We start from the raw sequence: 12,732 nt of genomic DNA on the forward strand, positions 1-12,732 counted from the left end.
GGGGGGTAAAAAGATATATATGTAATACCTTAATCAATAAAGAATAAAAAACACACAGGTGGCCTTTATTCATATTTGAACTATAGCAATTAATGTAGACCAATTAAGCAGATTTTCAGATTATATTCTGCAGTTTTAATAAAATTCACCCTGAAAAAAATGAACAAAAAATTCCAGAAGACTCCTGTAAAGGAGCCATAGATCAAAGGTAATTCTAGTAACAAAAGAACAACTGAACAATTAAAAATGGCAGTGCAAAGTCTCTCTTCCCCCTCAGGCAAATTTCTTATCAGCTATCAATGAGTTAAAAATTAATGATAATCTCATCTGATTTCATAGAATCATTAACTGTCACTGAAATATTAAAATTATTAATAGTATTAATATTGACTATAATATAGCTATTAAACTTTAATGAGAAAAAAGTTTCACACTAAAAAATCCTATATAATAAAAGCCCAGTGACCATTATGGTGTAACGACCAGAACGACCAACGACCAGACGACCAGCCTGTAGCTATGACAAGCACTGACCCAGACCTTGCAATCTGCGCCCTGACAGCCCAGATTCCCATTCACCCGCACCCTGGACCCTGACAGCAGGGAGGCAGGAATCCCATTCCTCATGGAATTGGCCATTGGTCAGCTTCCTGTCTGCGCTTGACAGCCCCAAATCCCATTCACCCGCACCCAGGACCATGACAGCATATTTTTGTTGTTTTCATATCATGTTTTTGTCATTTTTATATCATGTTTTTGTTGTTTTTTTATCATGTCTTTGTTGTTGTTATATCATGTTTTTATTGTTTATTTATTAATAAATTTATATATCATTTTCATATACATCTTACTATTTTTTTAATCTCTGACACTTTTATTATAGAGAAAGGGTGAATAGTGATAGTAAAATATTTCTTCTAATTAATTCCCTTTCAATGTGCACGAATTTGTGCACTGGGTCGCTAGTAAATAAATGATGTTTCATTCAGTGTCATTCTTTTTCAATTCCTATAATTGGCCAAGTTTTATGATATATTCATCATATTTGTATTTGATTACATTTATATTTCAATATAAGAACATAATTTGTACTTAAACATATTGGGATTCAAATTCATAAAAATATTTCACTGTAAGGGGCACACTATCAAAAACATTTGGAAGTCATTGAAGTGGAGGACAGCCTATATAATGAAAGGCTAATATGCAAATTGTTCTGAATGGTGGAATGACTGGTTGCTATAACACACACTGACCACCAGGGAGCAGATGCTCAATGCAGGAACTACCCCCTGGTGGTCAGTGCACTCCCACAGAGGGAGCGCTGCTCAGCCAGAAGCCCTGAGCCGAGCTCATGGCTGGCAAACACAGTGGCGGTGGCGAGAGCCTCTCCCACTTCCACGGCAGTGCTACGGGTGTCCAACTGATGGCCTAAACCAACAGTCGGACATCCCCTGAGGGCTTCATCACTGTGAGAGGGCGCAGGCTGGGCTGAGGGATTCCCCCCCCCACCCGAGTGCATGATTTTCATGCACCGGGCCTCTAGTAAATTCTATAAATAATAGATCTGTGAGGCTAATATCTATAATCAGAAACATTCTGGGAGATATATTTTGTGAACATTTGAAAATAAATATAAATATAATGAAGAGCATGTAATAATCACTAGAAAGCAAGATGACTTTTATAAAAATAACTACACAACTGACTTAATTAATCTTTATAATAATGTCACTCTGACATTAAGAGAATGGAGTAAATACTTCTATCTTGATTTGAGCTAAGCACTTAGAAAAAAATCAGGATGTGAATAAAATAATAGAATTTAGATGACACACACTAGGGGGAATAGCTAAAATAACTGGTAACCAGGATAATTTTTCCAGCACTTCCTCTCCTTCCACAGGTCTAAATTCTTTTGAGTGTTCTGAGAATGAGATCTACATCCCATGGATCCTACACTACCTTCACTGACCGCCCTCCAACCACTGATGGCCTCATTACAACCATTCTCTTGCATAGATCCTTAGCTCTCTTGCCTCTCCTTGGCTTTCTTGACTGAACTTCCACCCTCTACATCTAAACCTACAACTGAATTGAAACATAACTTCAGCTAAACTAGTCACAGCCATTTTATCTAATCTCACTTTAAATTTATGAGCAAATAGCCCTTAATACCACTCAAGACTATATTTCCCTGGTCTGTTCACACTCTTACTCTGCTAAACAATTGTTTCACAACTTTTTGTCTTTTCAAACATCATCACTTTCTCTTCCATCCTATGTTCTAATGACTTTGCTTCCAATTTCATTGAGAATACTGAATCCATCACTGTCACCCATCTGTATCCATTCCCTTAAACTCTACCTACCCCTCTGTTAACATGGACAATGGCCCAGGTTCCTAGCTATAGCCTGTCAAGATTTACAAAGATTTTGAGATTTTACTTTAACCTACAAGCTAAAGCAATAGCTTGCCACAGTTTCATGGATAATACCCAATAGACACAAGAGTCCTGGGTTGGACAAAAATGATTATTACTCATAGAAATGACAGTGGTGAGAATATGGTCATTTTCTTGTGATGGTTCCTATAATAATTAATACTATGTGTCAAATTTGATGGGACCACAGGGTGCCCAGACACTTAATATGGTGTTTCTCCCCAAAACATTATGTTGAAACTCTAACCCCCCGCCACCACCACCACCCACCAATGTAATGATATTTAGAGTCAGAGCCTCTGGCGGTAATTAGGGATAGATTACATCATGAGGGTAGGGTCCTCACCATGATGCAATTATAAAAAGACCAGGAGATACAGGGTCTGTATCTCTATTTGCATGTACCCACCAAGGAAGGCCATGTGAGGACAAAAACAGAAAGTGGGCCTTTCAAGAACCCAACATGGTCCTGGAAGGTGTGGCTCAGTTGGTTGGAGCATTGTCCCATGCACCAAAGAGTCATGGGTTTGATTCCTGGTCAGGGCAAGTATGAGAGGCAACTGATTGCTGTTTCTCTCTAATCTCTCTCTCTCTCTCTCTCTCTCTCTCTCTCTCTCTCTCTCAGCAGTAATAATAAAAAAAGAAAAGAACCTAACTATGCTGGTGCACTTATATCAGACTTCCTGTCTTCTGAACTCTGAGAAATAAATGTTGTTGCTTGACTTTCATAGTCTATGGTATTCTGTTACAACAGCCCAAACTAAGACACCAGATATTTGGTTAAGCATCCTTTCTGGGTGTGTGCTTCCCCCCCACCAAAGTGGATAGGTTGAATCCTTTTCATTGAAGACCTAAATAGAATAAGAAGTCTGAGTAAGTAAGAATTCTCTCTTTCTGCCTAACCATCTTTGAAATTGGATATTGGTTTTCTCCTGTCTTCAGACTCAGACTTGGACTGGAATGTATACCATTCGCTCTTGTGGTCTTCAGGCCTTTGAACTCAGATTAGAAGTATACCATTGTTTCTCCACTGGCTCTCCAGCTTGCCAACTACAAACCTTGAACTTCACAATCTCCATAATCACATGAGCCAATTTCTTATAGCTATCTTTTCATATCACTATAGAAAAAACATATATGCATTCTTTTTCTATGAAAAGCTCAGACTAATACAGTTCCTAAGTCTCAGTTCCCACAAAACAATGCTATAAGGACCAGGACACATCTGTACATGTGAGTTGCATTACAAGAAAGGAACTTTGAGCTTAGGAAACCTGAATATTTTATAATGGGATGAGGCATTATCTTAATTATAACTGGATAGTAAGCAAACCTACCTCCTCTCTAAAGGGAGACAAATTCTATCTCTAACTTCCAAGGCTCTGTGCTATATAAACATCTTAAAAATGATAGTCCAGAACAAAAAGGCAATATGTGCCTTTGTTACAAAGACACAGAAATCTGAGAGACACCTGGAGAATTGTCTCCTAAAGTACACAACCCCTTCACTTACTTGTTCATTTAAATCTATCCCCTCCTGCCTACTTAAGAATGTTGTGTAGCAATTTTTCCATCTCTCTCCCGAGGAACTGTATTTTCTTTCTCTATTAGCTTATTTCTGTTTACATAAATTTTTCCCATCTTAAAAAAATTATTCATTTTTAAGTCATTACCATTCCTATTTCTCTCTGTTTTCATAGCAAATCTTGTGGAAGAAAATAAACCTGTTTAGATTCACTGCCCCCAAGTTATCTTCTCCTATTGTCTCCAAAACACATTCTAATTAAACTTCTCCCTCTCATCACTCCACCAACTCTCTTCTTGTCAAGATTGCTAATGACTTTTATGTTGCTAACCCTAAAATCAGTTCTCATCTTGACCTATGAGCAACATTTGAGATAGTTGTGTTTCTTCTCCATTCTGAACACGTCCTTCATTGGGTTTTAAGGAAAACAGTCTCACCACTTTTTCCACCGTTCTCTCTGAACACTGCTCAGTCTCCTTTGACGGTGGCACAACCCCTCTCTAACTAACGCTCTGGGTATCAGTCCTTGGGTCACTTCTATGTTCTATCTACTCTAATTCGCTTGATAAGTCATCTGGTTTTATGATTTTAAATAGTATCCATTATGTGCTATTGACTCCCAAAGTTTTTTTCTGGCTCATATCTTTCCCCAGAACTCCAGACTCCTATGCAACTGCCTAGTCAACATTTTTTTTTCTTGAATATTCACTTGGTCTCTAAAACTTAAAAGCTCTTGATATTTCCTTCTTAACTTGCTTCACTTTCCCATTTAGATAAATGGCAACTCCATTCTTTCAGTTGTTCAGACCCCAAACCCTAAAGTCATCCATGACTTTCTCTCATATGCTACATCCAATTCTGCAGCTAATCCTGCCTGCTCGACCTTCACATTTATCCAGAAGAGAACTGACTTTTACCACTTCCACTGCTACCTTTTAGTTCAAGCCACCTACATCTGTGACAGCAATCTGAGTCTGAAGAGGACAGATCAAGAACCTAGGTCCTAGGTACTGCTGGCCAGCCGCCTCCATGGCTAGATCTGCTTTGATGATAAAGTCACCAGCCATTTAGAGAACCTTCAAAGATTATTTCAAGGAAAGATTTATCCACCCCATAATGTTATAAATCATATTTGGAATTTCTTTTCCACCCAATGGGAAAATGCATCCAAATGGGCCCTGTACATCCAGAAAGGAGAGAGAGAGAAGGAAGGGGGGACTAAGGCAAGAAAGAAGAAAATGACTGACAACAATCTTTGGACACTTTTGTATGCCTGTCTAGAAAGATTATACACCTGACCAAAATATAACTCTAGAGTATCCAAACTGAAATGTAATTAACAATAAAACAGAAAAACAGTGATCATCTAAGTAAGGCTTTCATATGGAAAATGCAACTCAAAAAACTTTACTTATATATGTTCATTAAAACAGTAAGTTTAGAAAACATATCCAATTATCTCAAAATGTGAACAATTCAACATCTTTCCATATTTATAAAATAATTAAGTGGTCAAAATTCTTTTGCCTTAAAAACCTCAAAATTTTCACTGAGTAATAACATGTGTAAACTATGTACATGTACAGAGTATGTGGAAGTAGGTATATGATAATTTCATATAACTCATAAAACAATACTTACATAGTACATACCTTTCAATTCCTTGAGTAATTACATAAAAGGAATCCAGACTGCCAAAGTGACATTTATATGTTGTTTTTGTCTCAATAATGATGATGGAAACTAGGAAAAAAAATGATACATTCCTTGATGTCTAAATCAACCAAGACATTCTATTTTCATGATGCCTTGTGACATATATCAGGATGTATCCTCAACTTCAAATATGTGTATTAATTTCCCTAGGTTTATTACTTTCTGGGGGTTTTTTCTGACAGTTCTTTGCTTTCTTGCTCCCTTTCCCTCTGCCTGTCCCTCTCTCTCCCCTTTTCCCTCTCTTCTAATCAGGCCACTTTTCCTTCCTATCATTCTTGCTCTAAATACACTTGCTAAGTGTATCGCTGCTATTACTTCTTTTCCATGTTATCTTTTTTTAGGCACAATGCCAATGCCATTTTTCTTATGATTTGTGAAAGTCTTTCTTTCCTCTGTCCCTGCCCAGGCCTCCTACCCCCTGCCTAAGCTTTTCCTTTTTCCTCTATTATCTGCTATGTTGTCTCTTATATTTCTAGCCCTTAAAGTTCACAGGGCTCACAAGAAAAGAAAGCTACAGCTGTGGTGAAACAACAGAGGTTTGTCCAAAATCTACCCTTGGTTATTTGGATCTAGTTTACAGAGTTACTGCCAAACAATAGCTTAATTGCAGGAATCTTGGAAAGAAAAAAAACAAAAAAGAAAAAAACACCTGCAGAAATCAAGCAAAGCCTTGGAGAAAGCACTTGTTGGCATCTGTTTGCTCTCAAGTTTTAGGCGCTCCAATTTGCCTCCCTCCAGCATCCCTACGATAAAACAAGATATGTTTACATTTTCCTCTTGTTTACAGGAGAACTGGACCAAAAAAAACTTCTCTTCACCCAGTCACAATGAACTCTCAATAGTAATATCACACAGAATACACCCCATCTTAAACTGAAGTGATACGTCTAAGAAAATACATTGACTTTGAATAGGAGGTTTGTAGTCTTACCCAGAACACTGGGGAAGATGATCAAGCTCCTATGCCTGATCTCTTAGCGACATGCAGAGAATCTTACAAGCTACAGAAGTCCCCAGAGGAGAATATAATAAGCCAGCCTGGGTTTCTACACTTGAATCACTTCTTTGCTTAGATAGGTAATGATTGTAAAGTCCTTAATTTCACCAATGTTGTTATTTTGTTTCTCTATAACAACCTTTTATATTTATTTTCGAGGCTAGTTTAGTTGCCTAGAATCATTGCTCTTATTCTGTAGGCACAAAATGCCAGGTGAATTTGCCTCACTGCTGATCAGCATGTTTATTTTCATTTCACAATAGTTTTTTACATGTTTTGAATAAAGAACTGATATATTTAAAGTCTTAATTGGGAAACTAACCATTACAAACATAATTGCATCCCTTGCCTCTCTTTTTTACTCCACATGCATCTGCAATAGGTCTACTGACTGCTGACCTAGAGAGGGGAAAAATCTGATTATATCTGGAGATATTTTTTAAAATATATATATTTGTAAAATCAAAATTACAAAAAATGATAAAACCAGGGATACCAAATTAAGTTCCTTGCAACCAGTCAGAAGTTAACAATACAGAGACTGTTAATGAAATTGAACTTCTAAACAAAATCCTTTCACAAAGCCATACCTGAATTAGTCTTAAGAGAAAGATGGATTCTAAATAGATCACTAGGAAATTAAATATGAACCGAATAGACAAACAATAAAGAGAAGAAAAGCACAGAATGAGGATACTGCTAGTTAACGAACATGGATGTATAGTCGTGAATACAGTACAGATAGAAATTCATACTCTGAGAACCTTTTAAAAGAAAATACTGCTGTGATATGGGAAAGGAAGCCTTAAACACTGACCGGTTTTAGAGCAGTGATATTTTGCCCTACAAAGTTCTGTGAAAATTGCACTGTACCAGTAATATTTAATTGTAGCATAAAATTAAACACCATTTACTTGATACAAAATAGGGATAGTATGTAAATTAAGTAAGTTTCAATTCATGTCCTCTTACTCACATCTGTTGGCAGTTTAAATAGTTTTAGTGTCATTAATTGTTACAAAAGTGCAAGATTTGCTGTATGCTTGCCACTTAGGACCAAAGGCACAAAAGTCTAATTGAACTAAGTAATTAGTAATTTGTCATTTCCTATTGTCAGCAATTACTTTCCATTAGAAATCCTCACTGAAAATTCTAATTTGAAGTGAGGTTTGCATTTTATTGCTGTCCATCCAAATTAGTTTAAAATTGACAGCTACATTTTCATTTAAAAATTTAAAGATATTAAATATGCTTGAAGAAACTGAAGCATACTGGGCTCCACATAAGCCTCTGTGTATGTGTACGCACACATGCATGTGCAAATGCGTGCACACTCAAAAGAGAAGACAGCTCACAGTGGAGGTGCCTTTTACTTCCCCAACAGGGAGTTGCTGTGCAAATATCACATCGTCACTGCTTCTATGAAATTCGGGGTTTCTGGTTTTTACATCTGTACACAGACCCCTGCAGTGGTGTTCTCACCTGCACACAGATGGACAGGAAACAGCACGCGATTAGACTTCCTTCTGGGGTTTCCAGCTCCCTCTGGAATGTTGCCATTAGATGGATTTTCATTTGTCCTTTCTTCATGCCTCACTAGCCAATCAACACTTTCCCTTCCGTAGGTTCTGAGACTATAGGAAACTAAGGGGGAACTCAGCCCTCAAAACCAGTGCTAAGGAGGTGCTTTATAATTAGCATAGGCCCACTGATGTGCTTGAACTAAGGGCAACTGGTGAGTCAAGCGCATCCTTAGTTTCCTTTGTGAACGTTTGAGCACCACATGTTATCACAACTAGATAGCCTTCCTCTTTTAACACTTAAGTCTTTATTCTCTTAAAGTACAGCTGCATTTCTTTAACAAACATACCAGGTTTTAAAAATACAGAATGAACTTCACATATTCTTCTCTCTACCCCATTATTCAAACCCTGAAACTGCACTTCAAAAACTAAAAGCTTTGGGTTAATATACGTGTACACAAAGGCCCAGTGTCTGAGATGCGGCTACCAAAAGTTGCCTGGCAAAAAAACATATTCATATATATATATATTTTTTTAATATATTTTATTGATTTTTTACAGAAAGGAAGGGAGAGGGATAGAGAGTTAGAAACATCGATCAGCTGCCTCCTGCACACCCCCCACTGGGGATGTGCCTGCAACCAAGGTACATGCCCTTGACTGGAATCGAACCCGGGACCCTTGAGTCCACAAGCCGACGCTCTATCCACTGAGCCAAACCAGTCAGGGCAATATTCATATATTTATTATGATAAAATAGCAATATCCATAAAGGACAGATTTGATTCATTAACCCAGAGTTAAAATTACATTAAAGGGAAAAAGACAATGAAATCTCACAATTGCATGTCTAATAATTCAATTACTAATAAGGGTGGTGTTGAATGCATCTCTATATTAATTTAAGTGACATGGTTTACTAATTTCTTTTTTTTCTAAATTATGTAAATGCTAAAATTGTCTTGTAACCCTAGAAATAGTAATGATTTTTCCTTATTTTTTTAAATGGCACTCTAATGATTACTTGAAATTCATATACTTTCCCAAAACAAATTTTCTACTGTTACCCCTTCAGTAACTAACTAGATATACCACACATCTGTAACACTTAAGTGAACGTTAATTAGCACTAATTTACAATCAAATTCCAATGGAGAAGCAAATTATGCTTTCTTGAACATCAAAAGTCTATATCATGACCATCATGATGAAGAATTCCGGAACATCCTAATTATGTCTGCTTATAAATAATGTTTCCCACAAATCTTCCAAATGCACAAGAATGCTCTATAAAGCAAAAAAAAAAGCCAGTTTCATTATAATTTATTGCTAATGCAGTTCATTTCAATGAATATCTTGCTCTCTTTCCTTCATTGTCTAAAAATTCAAGAGCAAATTTCTCCATTGAGCATATCATTTGAGATCTATTGATATACAAATTAAGAAATTTTACCACACTGCCTTAAGATTTTGTTACATAAATCCAAGGTTGTCCTAAAATATCTCAGTTTTACATGAACCAAAAATTACTTAAACTGTAAAATCTCCATCTCTGTACATGTATCATATCTCAATAGAGTCACATATTTCTAAAGCAAGAGATACAAATTCTTAGTCGGCTCATTCTAAAATCGGGTATAATTGCCAATAAGGCACTGAAGAAAAGAGAGAATTAAATTAAAAGTTCAATAAACACTGATCAATATGCTTGTAAATACGAAGTCTATAAAATGATCTTCCCTTTAAATGCAGTTATAACACAAGTACACGTTCTGTACTTTGGAACTCAGTTGATCCTTTTTAAATCTAGTTAAATTTGTTTCTAATAGAGACATGCCAAAAATCTCAGAAGATTGCCAGAAACGACTTTAAAAAATAAAGAAGAAAGAAAACAGCAGCCTGGATTGGCAAACTATTGCCGTCTCCCGGTTTAGCATTAGCTCACAATCAGCTGAATAAAGAAGTCATCTCTGTCTAAGATGTAAATAAATCACAAGCCTCAGTTACTTTACCACTAGCTGTTTGTCATTCAGGAAAATAATGGTTAATCAATGTCTAATCAATGAAGATGTGTAACATATTAGTTTGCAGTCCTTCATCATCCTATTTTCTTCAATTGCCTGGGGGTTTGTGTTCAGTACTTACAGAATCGATTACAATTGAGGGTGATCATTCAGCTCATGTTGAGAGCTGTCAGCTGTGCTTTCCATGAGGCAGGTTTGCTCTTGTGTTTAACAAGAGATGCTAATATTTAGCTGCATCTGACAAACTAGGTTCCATGGTGGAACGTTTTATGAGAAGTGCTTAAGTAACTAATTGTATCACTACATGTCACTTGATGAAACTAAACTTTTCCTGACTTCACAATAATCATAAGCATTACTGGCTTGCTGTGGAGAATTAAAGGGAAATAGCTGTCTGCTTGAGTCTGATCATGCCTGAAGGGAAGGTCTAAGAAAGGCAATACCAGTGACGCCTTTATAAATAACTACAGGGGTGGGAGAGTGATTCTTCAATTTTCATGTAAAGCGACATTTCCCAACATAAGGACGATGTATCCTCTTGTGCAAGGATATTTGAATGCCCATAATATCTCACAAACACCACAAGAAAAGTTGGAGCTGCAGCCTCCTGACACATTTCTTTTAGGAAACAACCTTTTGTGGCCATGCACGGTGAAAGTCCAAAGAAAATGTTAATTGCCTGACAAGCCCGTTTTCCTTGCCATTTATAAAAAGGTATCACCAACCTGTACATCCTGAAGAGAGGCTGGGCAGGTATTAAAAAAGGGTGGGAGAAAAGAGTCCTGATTTCCTTTCAACAACAACAAATAATTGGAGCATTTCGCTCTAATGACTGCTTTCGTGATTTGTTTGGCAAGTTGAGCTGATGACATTCCCAGAGCCCAATGTTAAAAACTAATAATTATATAGTATTTCACTAGAAACATTTTTGGATCTTGATAGTATTGATTTAAAACGAACAAGTTCAAGTGTCTTGTTAGTAGCAGTTCCAACAGCACCCTCTAGTGCCCACAGCTTTGAAGCGCCTTGTGGAAGATGGAAAAGCCTTTCCTAAGCAGTTCTGGGTCCATTGACACTTGCTTTATAGCCAATATTAAGAAACTTTAAAAAGTATATCCATCAACACTACTGACCTAAATGTGCTCTCAAACTTAAAAATATCTTAGTATAATTCTGTGATTGAGCATACTGGAGAAATTTTAAATGATCTAAGATTATTTTTGTTATAACAGTGCATTAACTTAAGAGTATTGTTTCAGTGATAATTGTCAGATTTTATGGCTATTTCGGGATATGTTTTAATTTCTGGGATAACTGACTTAACTAATGATAGCGCCTAAAAGAGAAAGGTTTTTTTATGCTTGATGCCTATGTACAATTAAATATCGAACTTACATTGTTTCCAGTAATGTAAGGAGAAAGTAACTTTATTTCTGACTCCAAAATTTTAATGAATCTGACTTGTTTAAAAAAATAATTAATTTTAACAGTAAGTAATAGAGATTCCATCAAATTATCAAATAACCTTTTTATTCTCTTTTGTTTAAATCCCTTTATTTCAGTTTTGAGTACATATCTGCGAAACACTGGTTTTAGTTATGTTTTGCAATAGAATTTCATGGTCAGGTAAGACATGTGTATTCAATTTTAAATAATGAATATATCTTTCTGAGTTTATAAGCTAAATAGGTAGTGAAGGAATGAGAAATCATGAATTTATAGTAATATTTTATGCAGGCATGAACTGCATTCATATAAATAAGTCACTTAGCTAACCTGACCTAAAAAACAAACACATGAAAATCTCATCCTTTAACTGAATCCAAACTAGTGTGTGTGTGTGTTTGTGCAAGTGTGTGCTTGGACATATAATAAGGAGAGATTGAGGATGACCAGAGAGATTCCCAACCACAAAGATGATAGAATTTTTTCACAGTATACATGATGGTGTTTTCCTTTTTACATATATATTTTTATTGAGAAACAGTTTATATGTTTACATCCTAAGATGTTTCAGCAAACTTTACAAGATATATATATATATATTAGAGACAAAATATTTCAAAAGGAAAAAAAACGAACATTTTGCAGTGTCTAATATATATAAGTCTTCAGGTTGGACATAAAAATGTTATCTCAAATAGAATCACATCGAACTCTGCGACTGATCAGCACTTGATCAGCACTTTCTAGAAGGGACCCTTTTTCCTCTCATCCACATTACTCAGAATATGAGAAACCTTGTTAGCTGGATGTCTTATAAGCTGAGCTCACATACCTGTGCAAATATGCGTAGTCTTCTTAAATTACATTTTTACCATCAGCAGTTCCCAAATCGAGCACATAACCCTATAAAAGGCAAGCCAACAAAGAAGTATGTAAAAGATCTTCATCTATCTTTTTGCACAGCTGCCAGGGGAGGTGAGCTAGTCCCACAAATGCCTGTACTTTGATATGAGAGCTGTGATGATGATGAAAAGTTAATGGATTTTTATCTATATCA

Source organism: Myotis brandtii, unplaced genomic scaffold, assembly GCF_000412655.1.
Source record: "Myotis brandtii unplaced genomic scaffold, ASM41265v1 scaffold125, whole genome shotgun sequence".
Taxonomy (NCBI): domain Eukaryota; kingdom Metazoa; phylum Chordata; class Mammalia; order Chiroptera; family Vespertilionidae; genus Myotis; species Myotis brandtii.